General features: G+C 37.1%; 1 pseudogene; it reads left to right on the forward strand.

Moving 5' to 3' along the window:
- The first annotated feature begins 241 nt into the window (after positions 1 to 241).
- Positions 242 to 2,212, forward strand: LOC121044474 (peptidyl-prolyl cis-trans isomerase A-like; annotated as a pseudogene).
- The last annotated feature ends 5,709 nt before the right edge of the window (positions 2,213 to 7,921 follow it).

The raw sequence follows: 7,921 nt of genomic DNA on the forward strand, positions 1-7,921 counted from the left end.
AGAACCCAAAGCAGGCTCTGGGTTATCAGCACCGAGAGATCATGACCTGAGCCGAAGTCAGACTCTTAACTGACTAAGACACCCAGGTGCCCCTTTATGTTTATTTATTTTTGAGAGAGAGAGAGAGAGAGAGAGATAGAGAGAAAACTCTCATGAGCGTGGGAGGGGCAGAGAGAGAAAGGGAGACACAGAATCTGAAGCAGGCTCCAGGCAATGAGCTATCAGCACTTAGCCCCACACGGGGCTTGAGCTCATAAACCATGAGATCATGACCTGAGTCAAAGTCAGGCGCTTTACGAACTGAGCCACCCAGGCACCCGAAGAGGGTTTTCTTTATATCACAAAAGATTGCTACATTTTCCTAGGGCATATTTAATTATAATACCTCCTTGTGTATTTATTTATTTAAAGTTAGTTTTTACCTCCTTGTTAGAGTGATTGGCTGCTGAGAAATAAAAAATTCCAGTTCATGAACCCCTGTAGTAAAGATCAATCTGAAATAATAATGAGAAAAATATACTGACACTGACAAAAATTATATTTACACATGTATCTCAGAGCACATATTTATCACATGAAGTTTGTCTTATCTGAAGTGCCTAGTGGAGGAGAAAAGGTCAAAAGAGTTGCAGACGCCACTACCTGGAGCGACCTGTGCTGCTGAGCCACGGTCAACCGCACTATGTTCTTTGACATTACCATGGATGGCGGACCCTTGGGCTGCCTGCGTCTCCTTCAAGGTGTTTGCAGACAAATTTCCAAAGACAGCAGAAAATTTTCATGCTCTGAGCACTGGTGAGAAAGGATTTGGTTATAAAGGTTCTTGCTTTCATAGGATTATTTGGGGATTTCTGTGCCAGGATGGTGACTTCACATGCCACAATGGCACCGGTGGCAAGTCAATCTGTGGGGAGAAATTGCTTAAGAGGAATTTCATCCTGAAGCACATGGGTCCTGGCATCTTGTCTATGGCAAATGCTGGACCCAACACAAACGGTTCCCACTTTTTCATCTGCACTGCCAAGACTGAGTGGTTGGATGGCAAGCATGTGGTCTTTGACAGGGTGAAAGAGGGCAAGATTATTGTGGAAGCCATGGAGCACTTTGGGGCCAAGAATGGCAAGACCAGCAAGATCACCATTGCTGACTGTGAACAAATCTAATAAATTTAGCAATGTTTATCTTAATTACCAGACCATTCCTTCTGTAGCTCAGGACAGCACCCCTTCCCCCCCCATCTGCTCAAAATATCCTATAATCTTTGTGTTCTTGCTGCAGTTCGGTGTGTTCTATATTTCCTTACACCCTCCAAGTCTAGCTGGATTGCAGAGTAAGCTTATGATTATGAAATAAAAACTCAACAACAACGACAATAACAAAAAGTTATAGAGAGATTCTGGATAACTGTAAGTCATCATATGTTCTTTCCAAGTGAGATTTTTTTTAAATGTGATTCCTTCATGAGAAAAACTTCTGGGGGTTTCCAGCCTCTTCTGATGTGTCTATTTTGTCTGCCACCCCACCACCAAATCATCAAATAGAACTACAGAACCATGATTCTTAATCCCGTCCTTAGCTCACATAAACTGTTATTTCACCAATGTTTCAAATCTATTAAATACACAAAAATTAAATTCTGTATACACACACATGTATATATATGTATGGATATGAGTATCACTTCACGATTCTTATTATTACTCATTACACTCTATCCTGTTCTGTCATCTTAGGCTAGACTCATTTACTCCCAACATTACTTCTGAGACTGAAATTTCTAACAATAGAACATGTTCCTGAGGTACACTCTTCCCATGAATGAAGCCTTAATGGTTCTTCTCAATAGAGCCTGACACTCAGCTCTGTCACTAGGTCTTCTGGAAAGTAAAAAGGTCTTACTCTGTTCCTGCCCTAAATCCTCAAAGTCAATAAGATCTTTGCACAGTTACCAAAAAAATTGCCCTATTGTTCCTGTAGACAAAACTCAATATAAGAATACCAAGCAAATACTTTTCTGCTTGCAATGTTGTCTAGTGGGCATGGTGTGCCCAGAACTCTATTAGGAACTGGCCTGTTCAGGGTGAGGGTAATACTCAGTTGCAACAGCTTTAAGCATGCTGACTGTTTTTTCCCTACTTTGGTGGATAGATTTTCATAATTTTTAATAATTACACAGTATTCCACACACAGATTAGTCATTATATGACTTACTTCTAGGGGCATCTGGGTGGCTCAGTTGGTTAAGCATCTGACTTGAGCTCAGGTCATGATCTCACAGTCCGTGAGTTTGAGCCCTGCGTCAGGCTCTGTGCTGACAGCTCAGAGCCTGGAGCCTGCTTCAGATTCTGTGTCTCCATCTCTGTCTGCCCCTTCCCTGCTTGCACTCTGTCTCTGTCTCTCAAAAATAAAATAAAAACATAAAAAAAATTATATGGCTTGCATCTTATTGTTGGGACATCTCTATGCATATATTACTTTGAGTGGTTTCTGCAAACTATCTTATTATTTCCTTGGACCCTTTTTCAGACTTGTAGTTGCTGAATCAAAGAACATGCTTAGTTGTAAAATCTTTGATTTAGATTGTAAAATTGCCTTCTAGAAATTTATCAATTTACAGTTGTGCTAGTCATGTATGATCAGCCAGTATCCTGTATCTTCTCCTAAAACAGGCATTAGTTTTAACAGATGCACACTTAACACTTCACAGAGGACATTATTTAGGCATTTGTTAATATGAAAAATTGTCTCTGGGTTCAATAAAACAGCCTTTAAAATTCTTTTGCCGATATTGTTTCCAATGCATGTTTATTATTAAAAATTCAGGGGCTCTGGGTGGCTCAGTCGGTTGGGCGTCCGGCTTCAGCTCAGGTCACGATCTCGTGGTCCGTGAGTTCGAGCCCCGCGTGGCTCTGGGCTGATGGCTTGGAGCCTGGAGCCTGCTTCGGATTCTGTGTCTCCCTCTCTCCCTGCCCCTCCCCTGTTCATGCTCTGTCTCTCTCTGTCTCAAAAATAAATAAACGTTAAAAAAAATTCAGATTTTAGGAATAATGATTCATTTAATGTACCAAATAGTGAACGTGACCAAGGGGATTGCAGAGTAATTTCTCTGTTGTATAATGGCTGATTGAATTATATGCTAGAAAATCTTTCATAATATTGGTAACTTTAATACACTAACAGAAACTTTTACTAAACTTTGCTTTTAACATTTAATGAAAGACCTCACAACAACTTAGTAAAGATTATGTCACCAAATCTTTCCTTATTTGAATTATTAATTCAAGTGTTTTTAAACTTTGACAAGAAAAAAAAATCCAAAAATTTATAGTAGACTTAATATGAAAACAAATTTAAACATCTACTAATTTTTGAAAAAGCAATGTGCTCTGATTTCAGAAGTGAGAAAGACAGCAGAATACAGAAGAAACTGATTGGGAACATTCTCTTGTTTTCAATATTAGTTTCAGTTTCTCTATGATAGATGTCTCATTTTTAAAGTTTTTATTTAAATTCCAGTTAGTTAACATACAGTGTAATATTAGTATCATGTTTACAATATAGTAATTCAACACTTGCATACATCACCCGGTGCTCATCACAGCAAGTGCACTCCTTCATCCCCATCACCTATTTTACCCATCTCCCCACTCACCTCCCCTCTGGTAACCAACAGTTTGTTCTCTGTAGTTAAGTCTGTTTCTTGGTTTGCTTTTCTTTCTCTATTTCCCTTTCCTCATTTGTTTTGTTCCTTAGATTCCACCTATGAGTAAAATCATATGGTATTTTCCTTTCTCTGGTTCATTTCACTTAAAATTATACTTTCTAGCTTCTTCCATGTCCTTGCAAATGGCAAGATTTCATTCCTTTTTATGGCTGGATAATGTTCCATTATACACACACACACACACACACACACACACACACACACACACACACACACCTTCTTTATCCATTCATCAGTCGTTGGACACTGGGCTGTTTCTATAATATGGCTATTGTAAATACTGCTGCTATAAACCTTGGGGTGCATGTATCCCCTTGAATTAGTGTTTTTGTATTTTTTTGGTAAATACCCAGTAGTGTGATTGCCGGATTGTAGGCTATTTCTATTTTTAACTTTTTGAGGAATCTCAATACTCTCCATACCAGTTTGCATTCCCACCAAAAATGCAAGAGGGTTCCCCTTTCTCCACATCCCTCACCAATATCTGTTGTTTCTTGTGTTGGTGATTTTCTTTCATCAGTGTCTTATAGTTTGCAGAGTATAGGTCTTTCACCTCTTTGGTTAGATTTATTCCTAGGTATCTCATTGGTTTTGGTGCATTTGTAAATGGGATTGGTTCATTAATTTCTCATTATTGGTATATAGAAATGCAAGATTTCTGTACATTGAGTTTGTACCTGTGACTTTCCTGAGTTCAGTTGTCAGTTCTAGCAGGTTTTTTGGTGGAATCCTTCAAGTTTTCTATATATAGTATCATGTCATCTGCAAGTAGTAAAAGTTTGACTTCTTTCTTGCTGATTTGGATTCCTTTTCTTTCTCTTTCTTTCTTTCTTTCTTTCTTTCTTTCTTTCTTTCTTTCTTTCCTTCCTTCCTTCCTTCCTTCCTTCCTTCCTTCCTTCTTTCCTTCTTTCATTGTTGTGGCTAGGACTTCCAGTACTATGTTGAATAAAAGTGGTGAGAGTGGGCATCGCTGTCTTGTTCCTGATGACAGAGGAGAAGTTCTCAGTTTTTCCCCATTGATGATGATAGTAGCCATGGGGTTTTCATATATGACCTTTATTATACTGAGTTATGTTCCCTTTAAACCTACTTTGTTTTGGGCTTTTTATCATGACTGGATGTTGTACTTTGTCAAATGCTTTTCCTGCATCTATTGAAGTGATCATATGGTTCTTATCCTTCCTCTTATTTATGTGATGTATCACATTGATCGATTTGTGAATATTGAACCACCCTTGCAACTCAGAAATAAATCCCACTTGGTCATGCTGAATGATTTTTTTAATGTATTATTGAATTCAGTTTGCTAGTGTTCTATTGAGGACTTTTGCATCTATGTTCCTCAGGGATATTGACCTGTATGTCTCTTTTTCAGTGGTGTCTGTATCTGATTTTGGTATCAGAATAATGCTGGCCTTAAAAAATGAATTTGGAGGTTACCTTTCTTTTCTATTTTTTTAAATATTTGAGGAGAAAAGGTATTAACTCTTCTTTAAATGTTTGGTAGAATTTGCCTGTGAGGCCATCTGGTCCTGGACTTTTGTTTGTTGGGAGTTTTCTGATTATGATTCAATTTCTTGGCTGGTTATTTATCCATGTATTCAAATTTTCTGTTTCTTCCTGTTTCAGTTTTGGTAGTTTATATATTTCTAGGAATTTATCCTTGTAGGTTGTCCAGTTTGTTGGCATATAGTTTTTTTTTTTATAATATTCTTTTACACTTGTTTATTTTCTGTGGTGTTGGTTGTAATTTCTCTTCTTGTATTTGTGATTTTATTTATTTGAGTCCTTTTCTTTTTTTTCTTGATAAGTCTGGCTCTGGGTTTATCAATTTTATTGATTTGTTTCAAGTACCAGCTCCTGGTTTCATTCATCTGTTCTATTGATTTTTAGTTTCTGTATTATTTATTTCTTCTCTAATCTTTATTATTTCCTTCCTTCTGCTGGTTTTAGATTTTATTTGTTGTTCTTTTCTAGTTACTTTAGGTGTAAGGTTGTTTATTTGAGATTTTTCTTGCTTCATGAACGAGGCCTGTATTGTCATATACCTCTCTCTTAGAACTGCTTTTGCTGCATCCCAGAGGTTTTGCACCATTGTATTTTCATTTTCATTTGTTTCCATGCATTTTTTTTATTTCTTCTTTTATTTCATGGTTGACCCATTCATTGTTTAGGAGAATGTTATTTAACCTCCACGTATTTGTAGTCTTCCCAGGTTTTTTCTTGTGGTTAACTTCTAGTTTCAAAGCATTATGGTCAGAAAAGATAGATGATATGACTTGCACCTTCTTGAACTTGTTAAGGCTGGTTTTATGGGCTAATATGTGATCTATTCTAGAGAATGTTCCATGTGCTCTTGAAAAGAATATGTATTCTGCTGTTTTAAGATGGAATGTTCAGAATATACCTGTTAAATCCATTTGTTTCAGTGTATCATTGAAAGCCATTGTTTCCTTGTTGATTTTCCGTTTAGATAATCCGTCCACCAATGTAAGTGAGATGTTAAAGTCCCCTACTATTATTATATTATTATCAACTAGTTTCTTTTTGTTTGTTATTAACTGTTTTACGTATTTGGGTGTCCCTAGGTTGGACACATAAATATTTCCATTGTTATATCTTCTTGTTAGATTGTCCCCTTTATAATTATGGTATCCTTGTCTCTTGTTAGTCTTTGTTTGAAAGTCTGTTTTGTTCAGGGTGCCTGGGTGGCTCAGTCAGTTAAGCCTCCAACTTCAGCTCAGGTCATTATCTCATGGTTTGTGAGTTCGAGCCCCACATCAGACTCTGTGCTGACAGCTCGGAGCTCGGAGCTCGGAGCCTGGAGCCTGCTTCAGATTCTGTACCTCCTTCTCTCTCTTCCCCTCCCCCACTCGTGCTTTGTCTTTCAAAACCAAATAAATGTAAAAAAAAAGAAAAAAGAAAAAGGAATTAAAAAGAGGAAAGTCTGTTTTCAATATAAGTACTGCTACTCTGGCTTTCTTTTGACATTCATTTGCATGATAGATGTTTCTCCATCCTCTCACTATCAATCTGTCTTTAGGTCTAAAATGAGTCTCTTTTAGTTAGCATATAGATGGATCTTGTTTTTGTAACCATTCTGTCACCCTATATGTTTTGATTGGAGCATTTAGTCCAATTTACATTCAAAGTAATTATTGATATGTATTTATTTCCATTTTATTATTTGTTTTGTGGTTGTTTCTGAAGATTTTCTCTGATCCTCTCTTGTCTTTGTCTCATGTTTTCTGATTTTACTTAGTGATATATTTGGATTTCTTTCTCTTTATTCTTTGTATGTTTATTAATAGTTTTTGATATCTGGTTGCCATTCTGTTTGTATATAATCCCTTCTGCATATAGCAGTCTATATTAAGTTGATGATCATGTAAGTGTGAACTCGTCCTTTTTTTTTTTTCTTTCTAAGTAATCGCTATGCCCAATGTAGGACTTGATTTTAATGACCCTGAGATCAAGAGTCACATGCTGTACTGACTGAGCCAGCCAGGAACCCTATGAACCCATTCTTTACTCCTGTCCTCCCTACATTTTAGGTATATGTGATTACATTTTATATCCTTTTTATTTTTTTGTGAGTTCCTTGACTGATTTTTTTTACAAAAATATTAATGTTTACTCCTTTTGTGTTTTGTGCCTTTATACTGCCACTTTTGATCTCTCTTTCCACTCAAAGTGTCCCCTTTAATATTTCTTGCAGGGCTGGTTTAGTATTCATGAATTCCTTTAGTTTTTGTCTGTCTGGGAAACTGTTTATCTCTTTTACTATTCTGAATGATAGCCTTTCTGGATAGAGTATTTTTGGCCGCATATTTTTCCCATTCAGCACCTTTAATATATCATACCACTTCCTTTTGGCTTGTTTCTGTTGAAAAATCTCTTGCTAGCTTTATAGGTTTTCCCTTGTGAGTTACTGACTTCTTTTGTCTTCTGCTTTAAAGATTTTTTTTCTTTTTCAGTATATTTTGCAGTTTTTTTTAAAGTTTATTTATTTATTTTGAGAGAGAGGGAGAGCACAAGGAGGGGAAGGGCAGAGAGAGAAGGAGAGAGAGGATCCCAAGCAAGCTCCACACTGTCAGTGCAGAGCCCAATGAGGGGCTTGAATGTACAAACTGTGAGATCATGACCTGAACTGAAATCAAGAGTCAGCTCCTTAACTGAGCCACCCAAGCTCCCCTA

Source organism: Herpailurus yagouaroundi, unplaced genomic scaffold (genome assembly GCF_014898765.1).
Source record: "Herpailurus yagouaroundi ecotype Mexico unplaced genomic scaffold, PumYag 29, whole genome shotgun sequence".
In the NCBI taxonomy this organism is placed as follows: Eukaryota; Metazoa; Chordata; class Mammalia; order Carnivora; family Felidae; genus Herpailurus; species Herpailurus yagouaroundi.